The sequence below is a fragment of the Sminthopsis crassicaudata genome, chromosome 3 (genome assembly GCF_048593235.1).
Source record: "Sminthopsis crassicaudata isolate SCR6 chromosome 3, ASM4859323v1, whole genome shotgun sequence".
In the NCBI taxonomy this organism is placed as follows: domain Eukaryota; kingdom Metazoa; phylum Chordata; class Mammalia; order Dasyuromorphia; family Dasyuridae; genus Sminthopsis; species Sminthopsis crassicaudata.
This window is the reverse complement of record NC_133619.1, coordinates 210363881-210379625: the sequence shown is the minus strand read 5'-3', so window position 1 is coordinate 210379625 and position 15745 is coordinate 210363881. Positions and strand designations below refer to the sequence as shown.

The 15745-nt window shown below is 32.8% G+C and overlaps 2 protein-coding genes and 1 pseudogene across 2 annotated transcripts in view; 2 read left to right on the top strand and 1 right to left on the bottom strand.

The window, feature by feature from the left end:
- LOC141560987 (uncharacterized) overlaps positions 1 to 15745 on the top strand; it is a 423935-nt gene that overhangs the window by 338682 nt on the left and 69508 nt on the right. The window lies entirely within an intron of this gene.
- The window catches only part of LOC141560988 (ADP-ribosylation factor-like protein 13B), a 29545-nt gene that overhangs the window by 9622 nt on the left and 4178 nt on the right, over positions 1 to 15745 (top strand). The gene's annotated exons all lie outside the window — the stretch shown is intronic.
- Positions 7113 to 7963, bottom strand: LOC141559613 (syntaxin-19-like; annotated as a pseudogene).

The following is a 15745-nucleotide window of genomic DNA, read 5'->3' as shown; positions in this document are numbered from 1 at the left end:
CTAGAAAGTCCTGAAAGGGAGACTTTGGGAGGACAGGCAAGGAGCACTGCCTTCCATTCCAATAGTCAGCGGGGAGAGGTAAGTGAGGATTGGGTGAGAATCAACACCTAATCCTTTTTTTTTTTTTTTTTAAATTAATTTTATAATTATATTTTTGACAGTATATATGCATGAGTAATTTTTTTGATAACATTATCCTTTGTATTCATTTTTCCAAATTTTCCCCTCCTTCCCTCTACTCCCTCCCATAGATGACAGGCAATCCCATACATTTTACATATGCTACAGTATATCCTAGATACAACACCTAATTCAATCTCCATAGTAAGAAGATTTCAGATGATGAGCTTATTTTAATATGATGTAACTTCAGTCAAACCAAGCTGATGGAAAAATGATGTGATATTATCTGCTCTCTCTTCTTATGTTGTTCCTACTATAGGTAGGAGGAAATTTTTCTTATTCCCAAACTCAGTCCTTATGTTTGGATTTTGATCCTATCCATTCCAGGAGCTTATTCTGTCTTCTACCTTCAGTCATTGGTGCCTATAATCTCAATAGTTCTATGGCTTAAAAAAGAAAGGAAAGGCCTTCTTTTGCTTTTGTCATTTCTTTAAACTTTTGTCTATTGTTTTTTTTTTTCTTTTTGTTTCCAAACAACTCTTTTTTTAAAATTTTATTGACTAGTCAATGACTATAGTAATAAAGTGTTTGAGAAACCCAAAGACTCCAGCTTCTGGAATAAGAACTCACTATTTGACAAATAAAAAGCTGGGATAATTGGAAAATAGTATGGCATAAACTAGGCATAGACCAACATCCAACACTATATCTCGATAAACTTGAAATGGGTTCATGATTTAGACATGAAGGATGATAGTATAAACAAATTAGGAGAACAAGGTATAGTCTCTCAGATCTATGGGAAAAGGGAAGAATTTATGGCCGTTATGAAATGCACAATGGATACTTTTGATGACATTAAATAAAAAGTGATTTTGCACAGACCAAACCAGTGCCATCAAGAGCACAAGGGAAACAGCTAAAATTTTTACAGCCAGAATTTCTGATAAAGGTCTCATTTCTAAAATATGCAGAGAATTGACTTAAATTTATAAGAGTAAAAGCTATACTCCTGTTGATAAATGGTTAAAGGATTCAAGCAGATCATTTTCAAATGGAGAAATTGAAACCATTTTAAGTCAAATGAAAAAAAAATGTTCTAAATCACTATTGATCAAAGAAGCGCAAACTAAGACCACTCTGAAGCACCACTTCATACCTCTCAGATTGGCTAAGGTAATAGGAAAAGATAATAAATGTTGGAGGGAATGTAAAAAAAACTAGGCTACTAATGTACTGTTAGTGGACTTGTGAAATGATTCAACCATTCTGGAGAGCAATTTGGTTCTAAGCCCAGAGGGCTATCAAACTCTGCATACCCTTTGATCCAGTAGCCTGTCTATTGGGTGTTTATTTCAAAGAGATCATAAAAAAAGGAAAAGAACCCACATTGCAAAAATGTTTGCAGCAGTCCTTTTTGTAGTGGCAAGGAACTGGAAATTGAGTGGATGGCTGAATACATTTTGGTATGTGAATGTAACGGAATATTATTGTTCTCAAGGAAATTCCAATAGACTTGTGATGGAAGCTGCCATGTGTATCTAGAGAGAGAACTGAAGAGACTGAATGTAGATCAAAGCATAATATTTTCACATTTGTTGTTCGTGTTGTTTATTGGCTTAATTGTTTTTCTTTTTTCCATTACTGACCCCTTTTGATGAAATTTTTCTTGCACATCATGATGAATATGGAAATATGTTTAGAAGAATTGCATTTGTTTAACCTATATCATATTCATACTTCTTTGGGAAGAGGTTGGGTGAGAGAGGGAGAAAAATTTGGAACACAGAGTTTGGCACAAATGAATATTGAAATCTACTTTTACATGCATTTGGAAAAATGAAATACTATTAAAATTTTATTAATGCCTTTATGGTGTGTTTTTTAATCATGGTCATTTTCTGTAATCCTTTCTCTTCTTCCAGATACAGCTACATCTGTGTTTATAAAATTTGGCATGTGTAGTATATGTCCTCTCAGAGGAGGGGATATGGAATTCTTGTATCTTGGAATCAGTATTGGCTATTGCATTTAATCTGAATCTATCTGCCTTTCTGTGGGGGTTTCCTTTATATTACTGTGATTATATTGTTTTTCTGCTGATTTTTTTTGACTATTAGTTCACGTATTTTATGGTTCTCTGAATCTCTCCCTCTTAGTGCTTCTTGAGGCACAGTAATATTGTATTCACATATCAGTGTTTAACCATTCCCAACTTGATGGGTATCACTTTGTTTTTTAATTTTCACTATCAAAAGAATGCTGCTATGAGGATTTTAGTATAAATGGGATTTTTCTGTGTTTGACTTCTTTGAGTTAATTGGTGTAGAATTGCTAGGTCAAAGTATGTGAATACCAACAGTCTCTTTAAGTACTATACCCAATAGTCATTTTTCAGTTCTCAGCACCCCATCCTTCTCCCTGCCAATATTTTGGCACTATTGGTGAGCAGTCCTCCTAAAAACTTTCTCTTTCCCTGGCTTCCATATTACTGCTATTTCTTGGCTTTCTTTATAATTGTGTCCTTTGATGCATCATCAAATATCTCCCTCCCCTTTGAGTGACAGTGTCTTTTAAGGTTCTGTTCTGTCCCTTTTTCTCTTCATTTGACTCCTGATGTTCTAGTCTGCTCCCAAATCCAGACCTAATAATATATATCTGCTGAACTCTGATCCCATGTTTCCAATTATCTGCTAGACATCTCAGTTAGGATATCCTGTAGACATCTCAAATTCAGCATACACAGAAAAGAATTGCCCACATTGTCAACTACCTGATAAATATCTTAATTAGGATATCCCATAGGTATCTCAAATTCATCAGACACAGAAGAGAATTGTCCATATGTCAGTTGCTAAGTAATACCACAATATTCATAATATCTTTTCTTAGTCACTTAGCATTTATTAAGCTCCTGCTTATATAACAAATACTAATACTGGGGATATATAAAATGTAAATAATTCATGGCCTCTAGGAGTTTATATTGGAAGGGGTTGAAAACAATGTGTATATGTAAGTAAAATATAAATATATACAAAATGATGTAAGAGCTAAGTAGGAAAGTCATACTATAGGAACTGACACTGGCACCAACCTATGAAGAAAGCTAAGAGACAAATGGGAAGAGGCAAAATTTTCTGTGCGTAAGGGAGAGGTTGTTCAAGGCAGAGCTATGAAGGGGATGTTGTGTTTAGAGAATGTGAAGTAGGCTAAGTTTGACAGGAACGTTCAATGCATATAGAGGAGCATAATAATCCTGGAAAAATAAGTGGTTCAAGTCAATATTAGGAAACAGGACAAATATTATGAGAAATTTCTATTCCATTTACCGTTCTTTTGAACTTCTATTTGGATCAATGTACCACTCTGACACTAACCCAGATTTATCACTTAATAGTCATCTTTATCTTTCCAGTCTTCCTTACTTTCTTAGCCCAATTCCAAGTCTTGTTGATTCTATTTTCATAACTTTTTTCATATCTGTGCACTTCTCTACACTCAAGTTGCTTTATTCAAGCCTTCTTCACCTCCTTTTTAGATTCTCCCCTCTACAATCCATCTTCCATATAACTGCTAAAGTGATTTTTCCCAAAGAATAGATTTGATTATATCACTCCCCAGCTGAGAAAACTTCACAAGTTTCCTATTATCTCTTAAGATAAAAATAAAATGACAAAAGTCCTCCTCAACCTCTCTCTAACTTACTTTTCCAGCCTGAAGTCCAGCCAGATTGATCTTGCTTACACAGAAGAACATCCCCTCCCTTCTCTGTGCTTTTGAATAGTCTGTGTCCTGAATCTGAAATGAACTCCCCTTGTCACCTCTATCAGAGAGAATCCCTAGCTTCTTTCAAAATTTAATTCAATAGTTTCCTTCATAGTTGGTCAAGGGACTACTATTTATAGGAGACTTTCCCCCAACTCTCTCCCTTTGCTCCCCCTGTTGCTAGCATTTTCTCTAAGAAATTACTTGGTATTTACTTTTGGTTTATATTTTGTATTTGCTTACCATGGGTTCATGTTATTTTCCCTAATTGAAATAGACTCTGTGTGATAGAGATTGTTTCACTTTTAACTATGTCTGCAGTAATTAGTAGAGGACTCAGTGTTTAATAAGTGCTTGTTAATTTTGAAATTCTTTGAAATAATGTAAAGAATGAGAAATATGAATACTATTAATTTTATTGTATAAAGCAGAGAATACAACAAAATCTCACTGCTTTTAACTATTATTTAATTAAAATTGTTTCATATGTATAGTATGTGTATAATTTTATATGTCATTTATACATGCATTAAATATATACAAATATATATATATCTTTATTTATATATATATATTTATATATATATATGTATGTATGTATATGTATGTATTTAAATGTTTCCAATAGAAACGTCATTTTGAGGCAACTTCATTTGGTATGTATAATATATCCTTGGGCAACTCCCTCTGGGTCACAGTTTACTTACTAGAAAAGGATGGAGATAGACTAGATGATAGGTAAGATCCCTTATTTTGTAGCTAAAGAATCCTGTGAATCTTTTTCAAGTATATGCAGCAATATGCAATGTGCTAATGAAAAATGATTAAGTAGCATACCTGATAGCCTGTCTCGAAAAGTGAATAGGTGTGCTTTTTAATTAGTATATTAGGTATAAATGGGGCAGCTGGGCGGGGGTAGTCTATAGAGTGCTGGACCTGGAGTCAGGACCACTTTAGATCATATCCAGCCTTAGCCACTTGATCTCTGTTTGCCTGTTTTCTTATCTTGATGTTGTGAAGATCAAATGAGGTAATATTTGTAAAGCACTTAGCACACAGGAAGCGATATATAAATGTTAGCTATCATCATTGTTATTAAATGGGCTTTTTCAAAGGGCTTCATAAGAAAAAGAAATCTGCCTCCTTCCTTTCCCTTTACATAGAACAAAAGTCAATTCTATGTTATGTCAAATGATTATGGGTTTTCAGTTAATGAGTTCTTTTCCTTTGCCATGATTTCAAAAACAACAGCAACATCATATCCATCCTATTGTTGTCTCAGAATCACATAAGTTTTACAGTATTTTTGTTTCCTTCCAAGAACTGTTGACTAAATTTATAATGTATCATTACAAATGTGTAAAGTAGAAAGTTTATAAATGAGAATTTTCATGTGTAATTCTCTTACTTTTTATGTACCATTTAAAAAAGTACAAGGTATCATCACTGATGAATAGAGAAAGCTAACCAACAAGGTCAGGGTTCAAGTTCTGCCAAGAATATACAATCTGTGAGACCTTGAGAAGCTACTTAATCTTCTAGTGCCTCAAAGCAACTTTCTTAGACTATATGTGACAGAGGAGATTATGGCTTTTGTGGTCAGAAGGTGTTTCTGTGCTGAAAGAATGAAACCACAAATCTAGAATCAATCTCTCTCCTATATCTAATAACATTAGGGAAATAAATTGTGTAAATGATTCATTTAATTATAATAATTAATACCATGAATAATTTCAGAAAAAATATGAAACAAATGTTCCATTAATGCTATTATGAGAAAAGACAAGTTGAAAGGGAAATTTTCTGCCAGCTAAATAAAAAAATGATAAAAAACAAGTTTGGGAACATTTATTCCTAGTACATCACAGCAACTTCTTAGAACTTCAGAGTTATGTGTCAATGTATAATCATTGTTTATGGTAGTAATACTAACATGACATGAAAAGATTTGTCTTAGAACATATTTCCATAAATAGTTAATATAAATGTGTTATTAAAGTACTTAGAGGGTGCTAGTTTTCTGGCAAATTGCTGTTATAGACTCCTATACTTCTCAGTGATACTCAGTACTTGGGAGTGTTACTGTCATTGGGCATGTTACTGAATCCTCTCTTTGCTCTAACCCACTAGGAAGGAAAACAAAAAAACTCTTACAACCATTCTTTTAGAAACCCTATGGACAATATGGTCCAGGGTCACAAAGAGGTAGACACAACTGAATAACAACATGCCCTAAAACAGGTTTAAACATAGATTTTTAAGGAATAATTGGAGAGTTAGAAAATGTCAGAGTATCTCTCATATCATTAGTATTGTATTAAAGAGCAGGAATGCTTTCAGAAATGCAAGAGAAGTGTAATTTCTCAAGGTATTATAACCTGAAGAAAATATACATCAGAAGCATCTAACTCCTTTCATTCTGAGTTTTTTGTTTACTAAAGAATTTTCTTGAGTGACCCTACCCATCAGGAAGGTTAGAATTATCTTAAGTAGATAATGTTTTCAAGCAAGTCTTCTATTTTTTATGTCACTACTTCATTTGAAGTGTAGTCCATGATTAATAAATTGACTTCATGATACAAATAAGTTTTGTCTGAGGATTATGTTTATTTTCCTAGGATGTAATTATCCCAGGATGAACTGATCATTACAAACCTATAGTATCTATTCAGTACTAAGCTCATTGAGACCTCAGGTCAGACTGCTTTATTTAATGCAATTCTTGAATCTTAATGGAAGTCTTGAGAGAGTTTCTTTCAATATTTTCCATTTCAAATATGTTTACACAGTAAATGATCATTTCTTAAAACTTCTATAAATGTAGAATTGAGATTGAAACTATACTACAATTCTACATTTATAGTAGTTTTAAGAAATGATCATTTACTTAACATGTATTGGGAGAATATGCTGTGCCAAGTGTTATATACCTGCTGATTTGGAATTACAAAAATTGCAATAAGCATGATTTCTGATGTAAGAGAACATAGAGTAAGAGTGAATTAATGTAGAAAGAAATTCAGTAACTTAAGATTCTTTTTCATTTTTAAATGTACCTATATCTTATACTATCTTCTTCAGCTTAAATGAGTATTGTAACTATTATATTAATGCTGAAAGATGTCAGAATTTAAAATTTTTCTAAATCCTTAAGTATGTATTATATGTCCCAATATAATGGAAAAAAAAGAGAGAAGACACTGAAATTTGGGACACATCAATTAGTATAATAGCAGAAAATTCTGAAAATGATTCTTAAGTTTTGAACTGTGGCATGGATAGCAGCAGCAGCACAAAACCCTGCAAAGATTTCTTTTTCTGTCCTTAATAGCTTGTTTGAATTCCTCTTTAGTTTTTTCACAATACTTCTGTCATCATCACCTTTTCAGTTTTGTTTTTGCTTCCTCCTTGCTTTTACACTAAAAGTGATGTCTGAATAAAAAGATGTCTTAAATCTTTTATCAGATAAAATTTTAGTGATGTTGATTATTGTGAGCAAACTTTCATTTAAAACTTCCCATTTCCTTTGTTGAAACATATCATTTACTTTTTCAGACACATCTTTTCCAGCAACTTTAAGCCCATGAGAAATGAATATCTTGCAATGAATTTTCAGCTTTGTTGCTATTGTGTCAATATACAAACATAATATTGTGGAATTGTTAGAACATGGCAGGCTGCTGAGATTCAAGACTTTTTAATTTCTTTTAATAAATCATCTAAGCCTTTGTTAATATGCTCTGCTTGTTTTGGTTTTTTTTTGTTTTTGTTTTTGTTTTTTTTTGTTTTTTTCTAAAGCTAGATTCCTTTTTAAGAAGACAGAATCTTCTCATGGAAGCTAACAATCATTTTTCCTACTGAACAAATTTTTTAACACATCGAGCAAATTAGTAATAGTCTCCTGAAGCCTTTGGATGTCATGTAGATATCTCCCAAATGTAGATTATATTTTGTAAATGAGAGCTAATTGTGAAAACTCATGTTCTTCTATCTCTTTAATAGGTTTATGATTATCCCTTCAAAGCTCAAATTCTTTTGCTCATTGTTTGAGTTCTTGAAGTCAGACTTTCATATTTCTTTTTCTTCTAAGTAACACAAATGATTTCCTTTTACTAAGTTTTACTACAGTCATTTGTGGAGATAATAAAGAAAAGTTTAATTTATTTTGCTTTTTGTTGTTGTTTGCATTTCCCTGCCTCAGTTAAATAAGAGAAGCTTGACTTGTTCCCCAGTGAAAGCTGTCTGATAGCTTTCTAAAAAGAGGTGAAGTATCAGAAAAATTCAGCAAACATTTTCTTTTTGAAAATATGGAGAAGGAAACTTAGGCTAATTAAGAAACCACTTTATACAATGCCTTCTTTTCCTCAGAAAAAATAGAACTAAATAGTAAAAATTGGTCTTTTTAGGAGATTCTGAGAAATAAGTAACATAATTGTGACTACCCTACTAATTATTATGCTTCATTTAATATACTACAAAATAGATATATTTCCTTTCAGATTGACATATGAGAAGATTTAGGTGGTATTATAATTTTTATTATATTTTTTGATTGACCTATGAGTACTTGATATTTTTCCAACTGATTAGATCTGATGTTATTTGTGTGGAAAGTGTGTTGTAGTGGTGTTCCTGTAGTTTCTGACTTTCTTTTGACAGACAGATTCCCAGGCATTTTATACTATCCACAATTATTCTGAATGGAATTTCTCTTTGTATCTCTTGCCACTGGATTTTGTTGGTAATATATAAAAATGCTGATGATTTCTGTGGATTTATTTTGTATCATACAAATTTGCTAAACTTGTGAATTGTTTCTAGTAGTTTTTTATTTGATTCTCTAGGATTCTCAAAGAATACCATCATATCATCTACAAAGAGTGATAATTTGCTTTCTTCATTATCTACTCTTAATTCCTTTAATGTCTTTTTTTTCCCCTCTTATTGCCAAAGCTAACATTTCTAATACAATATTGAATAGTAATGGTGAGAGAGGGCAACCTTGTTTCACCCCGAAGTTATTGGAATTGATTCTAGTTTGTCCCCTATTACATAGTATATATTCCTATATTCTCAAGTGTTTTTAATAGCAATGGGTATTGGATTTTATGAAATACTTTTTCTCCATCTTTTGAGATAATCATAGGATTTTTGCTTATTTGTTTATTGGTATAGTCAATTATGGTAATAATTTTCCCAATATTAAACCAATCCTTCATTCCTGGTATAAATCCTACTTGGTCATAGTGTATTATTCTAGGGATGACTTTCTGTAATCTCTTTGCTAATATTTCATTTAAGATTTTTGCATCAATATTCATGAGGGAAATTAGTCTATAATTTTCTTTTTCTGTTTTCACTCTACCTGGTTTAGGTATCAGTACCATATCTGTGTCATAAAAGGAATTTGGTTGGAGTCCTTCTTTCTTTAATTTTTCAAATAATTTATATAATATTGGAAGTAATTGTTCTTTAAATATTTGGTAGAATTCATATGTAAATACATGTGGTCCTGGAGATTTTTTCTTAGGGAGTTAATAGCTTGTTCTGTTTCTTCTTCTAAAATGGAGCTATTTAAATAATTTATTTCTTTTTCTGTTAACCTGGACAATTTACATTTTTTTAAATATTCTTCCTTTTCACTTAGGTTTTCAAAATCTTTGACATATAGTTGAGCAAAGTAACTCCTAATTATTGCTCTAATTTCCTCTTCATTGGTAGAAAGTCCTTCCTTTTCATTTTTTGAAACTGACAGTTCTATTTTCTTCTTTCCTTTTTATAATCAAATTAAATAAAGGCTTATCTATGTTGTCCACTTTTTCTTTCTTTTTTTTTTTTTCACATACCCATAAATGGTAATCATCTATTTATTTATTTATTTTATTAATTTTTATAATTATAACATTTTCTTTGACAGTACATATGCATATGTAATTTTTTTTTTACATTATCCCTTGTACTCCCCTCTGTTCCGAGTTTTTCCCCTCCTTCCCTCCATCCCCTCCAACAGACGGCAGGCATTCCCATACATATTAAATATCTTATAGTGTATCCTAGGTACAATATATATGTGCAGAACCACATGTTGTTGTTGTTTTTGTTTTTAATATTATCCCTTGTATTCATTTTTCCAAATTATCCCCCCCTCCCTCTACTCCCTCCCCCCGATGACAGGCAATCCCATACATTTTACATGTGTTGCAATATAACCTAGATACAATGCATGTGTGTAAATACCATTTTCTTGTTGCACAATAAGCATTAGATTCCGAAAGTACAAGTAACCTGGGCAGACAGACAGTAGTGCTAACAATTTACATTCACATCCCAGTGTTCCTTCTCTGGGTGTAGCTACCTCTGTCCATCATTGATCAACTGGAAGTGAGTTGGATCTTCTTTATGTTGAAGATTTCCACTTCCATCAGAATACATCCTCATACAGTATTGTTGTTGAAGTGTATAGTGATCTTCTGGTTCTGCTCATTTCACTCAGCATCAGTTGATGTAAGTCTCTCCAAGCCTCTCTGTATTCTTCCTGCTGGTCATTTCTTACAGAGCAATAATATTCCATAACCTTCATATACCATAATTTACCCAACCATTCTCCAACTGATGGACATCCATTCATCTTCCAGTCTAGCTACAACAAAAAGAGCTGCCACAAACATTTTGGCACATACAGGTCCCTTTCTGCTCTTTAGTATTTCTTTGGGATATAAGCCCAATAGCAGCAATGCTGGGTCAAAGGGTATGCACAGTTTGATACCTTTTTGGGCATAGTTCCAAATTGCTCTCCAGAATGGCTGGATTCTTTCACAACTCCACCAGCAATGTATTAGTGTCCCAGTTTTCCCACATCCCCTCCAACATTCATTATTATTTGTTCCTGTCATCTTAGCCAATCTGACAGGTGTGTAGTGGTATCTCAGAGTAGTCTTAATTTGCATTTCTCTGATCAGTAGTAATTTGGAACACTCTTTCATATGAGTGGATATAGTTTCAATTTCATCATCTGAGAATTGTCTGTTCTTATCCTTTGACCATTTATCAATTGGAGAATGGTTTGGTTTCTTATAAATTAGGGTCAGTTCTCTATATATTTTGGAAATGAGACCTTTGTCAGAACCTTTGCTTTTAAAAATATTTTCCCAATTTGTTACTTCCCTTATAATCTTGTTTGCATTAGTATTGTTTGTACAGAAACTTTTTAGTTTGATGTAATCAAAATCTTCTATTTTGTGATCAATAATGATCTCTAGTTCTCCTCTGGTCATAAATTCCTTCCCCCTCCACAGGTCTGAGAGGCAGACTATTTTCTGTTTCTCTAATCTATTTATTATCTAATTCTTTATGCCTAAATCATGGACCCATTTTGATCTTATCTTGGTATATGGTGTTAAGTGTGGGTCCATATCTAATTGCTGCCATACTAATTTCCAGTTTTCCCAACAGTTTTTTTCCAAATAATGAATTTTTATCCCTAATGTTGGTATCTTTTGGTTTGTCAAAGATTAGATTGTTATAGATGTACCCTTTTTTGTCCTTTGTATCTTATCTGTTCCACTGATCTACCGGTTTATTTCTTAGCCAACACCAAATGGTTTTGGTGACTGCTGCTATATAATAAAGTTTTAGATCAGGTACACTTAGACCACCTTCCTCTGACTTTTTTTTCATTAGTTCCCTTGCAATTCTCGACCTTTTATTCTTCCATAGGAATTTTGTTGTTATTTTTTCTAGGTCATTAAAATAGTTTCTTGGGAGTCTGATTGGTATAGCACTAAATAAATAGATTAGTTTGGGGAGTATTGTCATCTTTATAATATTCGCTTGGCCTATCTAAGAGCACTGAATGTCTTTCCAATTATTTAAATCTGACTTTATTTTTGTGGCAAGTGTTTTGTAATTTTGCTCATATAACTCCTGACTCTCCTTTGGTAGATATATTCCCAAATACTTTATACTCTCAACATTTTTTGGAATGGAATTTCTCTTTGTATCTCTTGCTGTTGCATTTTGTTGGTGATATATAAAAATGCTGAGGATTTATGTGGATTTATTTTGTATCCTGCCACTTTGCTGAGATTCTGAATTATTTCTAATAGCTTTTTAGCAGAGTCTTTGGGGTTCTCTAAGTATACCATCATGTCATCTGCAAAGAGTGATAGTTTGATTTCCTCATTTCCTACTCTAATTCTTTGAATCTCTTTCTTGGCTCTTATTGCCAAGGCTAGCGTTTCTAGTACTATATTGAATAGTAATGGTGATAGTGGGCAAACTTGTTTCACTCCTGATCTTACTGGGAGAGGTTGCAGTTTATTTCTATTGCATATTATGCTTACTGATGGTCTTAAATATATGCTCCTGATTATTCTAAGGAATAGTCCATTTATTCCTATACTTTCAAGAGTTTTTAGTAGGAATGGATGTTGGATTTTGTCAAATGCTTTTTCTGCATCTATTGAGATGATCATATGCTTCTTATTAATTTGATTATTAATATGGTCAATTATTTTAATAGTTTTCCTAATATTAAACCAGCTCTGCATTCCTTGTATAAATCCCACTTGATCATAGTGTATTATCCTAGAGATGATTTTCTGAAGTCTTTTTGCTAACATCTTATTTAAGATTTTAGCATCATAAAAGGAGTTTGGTAGGACTCCTTCATCCCCTATTTTTTCAAATAATTTATATAACATTGGGGCTAATTGTTCTTTAAAATGTTTGGTAGAATTCACATGTGAATCCATCTGGTCCTGGGGATTTTTTCCTGGGGAGTTGATTAATAGCTTATTCTATTTCTTTTTCTGAAATGGGACTATTTAAGCAATTTATCTCCTCCTCTGTTAATCTAGGGAGCCTATATTTTTGGAGGAAGTCATCCATTTCACTTAAGTTATCAAATTTATTGGCATAAAGTTGGGCAAAGTAACTCCTTATTATTTCTCTAATTTCCTAATTTCTAATTGGTGGAAAGATCCCCCTTTTCATTTGTAAGACTAACAATTTGATTTTCCTCTTTCTTTTTTCTGATCAGATTTACTAAAGGTTTATCTATTTTATTGGCTTTTTCATAAAACCAACTCTTGGTTTTATTTATTAATTCAATAGTTTTTTTTTTTACTTTCAATATTATTGATTTCTCCTTTTAATTTTTGTATTTCAAGTTTAATTTTTGGTTGGGGGGTTTTAATTTGGTCTTTTTCTAGCTTTTTAAGTTGCAAGCCCAATTCGTTAATCTTCCCTTTCTCTATTTTCTTCAAATAAGTCTCTAAAGATATAAAATTTCCCCTTATTACTGCTTTAGCTACATCCCACAGATTTTGGTATGATGTCTCATCATTGTCATTATCTTGAGGGAAATTATTAATTGTTTCTATAATTTGCTGTTTCACCCAGTCATCCTTTAAGATGAGATTGTTCATTTTCCAATTACTTTTTGGTCTATTTACCCCTAACTTGTTACTGAATGTAGCTTTTATTGCATTGTGTTCTGAGAAGAAGGCATTTATTATTTCTGCCTTCCTACATTTAATTTTGAGATCTCTATGTCCTAATATATGGTCAATTTCTGTATAGGATCCATGAACTGCTGAGAAAAAAGTATATTCCTTTCTATTGCCATTCAGTTTTAAAGTCTATCATACCTAGTTTTTCTAATGTTCTATTGACTTTTTAAATTTCTTTCTTATTTGTTTTGTGGTTTGATTTGTCTAAATCTGAGAGTGCAAGGTTGTGATCTCCCACTATTATAGTTTTACTATTTCTTCTTGCAATTCTCTTAACTTTTCCTTTAGAAAGTTAGATGCTATACCACTTGGTGCATATATGTTTAGTATTGATGTGGCTTCATTATTTATGCTACCTTTCAGCAGGATATAGTTTCCTTCCTTATCTTTTTTAACTAGATCAACTTCTGCTTTTGCTTGATCTGAGATAAGGATAGGTACCCCTGCTTTTTTGGCTTTACCTGAAGCATAATAGGTTCTGCTTCAACCTTTTACCTTTAATCTGTATGTATCTCCCTGCTTTAAGTGTGTGTTCCTGTAAACAACATATTGTAGGGTTCTGATTTTTGATCCAGTCTGCTATCCGTCTCCTTTTGATGGGAGCGTTCATCCCATTCACATTTACAGTTAAAATTACTAATTCTGTATGTACTGCCATCATATTATCCCCAGAATATGCTTTTTCCCTTGACCCCCCTCAACCCCTTCCCCAATATTTAATTTATAGACGCCCCTTGTGACACGCAGCCCTCCCTTTTTTTGTATCCCTCCCCCCTCCCTCCAAGTCCCTTTCCTTATTCTCCTTTTCCCTTTTCCTCTCCCCCCTTTTAATGAGGTGAGAGAAAATTCTCTGAAAAACAAATATGTCAATTATTTACCCTTTGAACCTCTTCTGATGAGAGTAAGATTCACACAATGATTCTCCCCCTCACTAAATTCCCTCAGATAAGGTGTATTTTCTATGCCTCTTCCTGGGATGTAGTTTCCCTCTTTTTATCACTCCTTCCCCTTTTTCTGAAACTACCCCCTTCCCTTTACTACACCCCCCCTCTTTTTCTTTTATATCAGTAGAATCAAATTATCCATGCGTACTTTTTATATACACACAACAGTTACAGTTCTCAAGGGTTCTGTGTACCTTTTTCTGTTTCTCTTCAGTCTTGTGGATGTAGATCAAATTTTTTGTTTAAGTCTGTTTTTTTTCTTAGAAACATATAGAATTCCTCTATTTCATTGAATGACCATCTTCTTCCATGGAAAAAGATGCTAAACTTAGCTGGGTAGTTCATTCTTGGTTGCAATCCTTGATCTTTTGCCTTACAGAATATCAGGTTCCAGGCCCTTCTATCTTTTAATGTGAAGGCAGCCAGATCTTGTGTGACCCTTATTGTGGCACCTTGGTATTTAAATTGTTTTTTTCTAGCTGCTTGCAAGACTTTCTCTTTTGTGTGGTAATTCTGCAGCTTAGCCACAATATTCCATGGTGTTCTTTTTTTAGGGTCTATTTCAGAAGGAGTTTGATGAATTCTTTCGACATCTACTTTCCCTTCTGTTTCTATTATCTCTGGACAGTTCTCTTTGATAATTTCCGGTAAAATAGAATCTAGGCTCTTTTTTTGGTTGTAGTTTTCGGGAAGTCCAATGATCTGCAGATTATCTCTCCTAGATCTATTTTCCAGGCCTATAGATTTTCCCAATAAGTATTTGATGTTATTCTCTAGCTTTTCTTTTTTTTGTTTTGTTTGACTGATTCTTGGGTTCTCAGTGAATCATTCATTTCTATTTGTTCCATCCTGACTTTTAAGGAGTTATTTTTTTCTTTCACAGTTTTTAGTTCTTTTTGTAAATGCCCAATTTCGTTTTTAAATGAATTATTTTGCTCTATTGAATTTTTTTCCATTTCCCTAATTTTTTTTGAGAATTATTTTCTTTTTCCAATTCAGAAATTCTATTTTCTTGAGACTTTTTTATCTTTTCCAATTCAGAAATCCTACTTTCCTGTGATTTTTAACCTTTTCTAATTCACAAATTTTATTTCCCTGCATCTCCTGTGAATTCTTTATTTTTTCCAACTCCAATTTCAGAATGTTGTTATTCTCTATCATAGCTTCCCTTTCCTTTCCCCATTTTTCTTCAAACTCTCTTAACTTTTTAATAATCTCTTCCAGGAGAGAGTTATGTGATGGAGGGCAGGTATTGTTCCCCTTTAGGTTGTTATTTGCTGACTCTCTGCTGTTAACTTCCTCGGTGTTGGATACCTACTCTTTCTCTGTGTAGAATGAGTCAATGGTTCTTTTTGGCTTCTTACTCATGATTAAGAAATCTTTTGGGGTCTGTCCCTG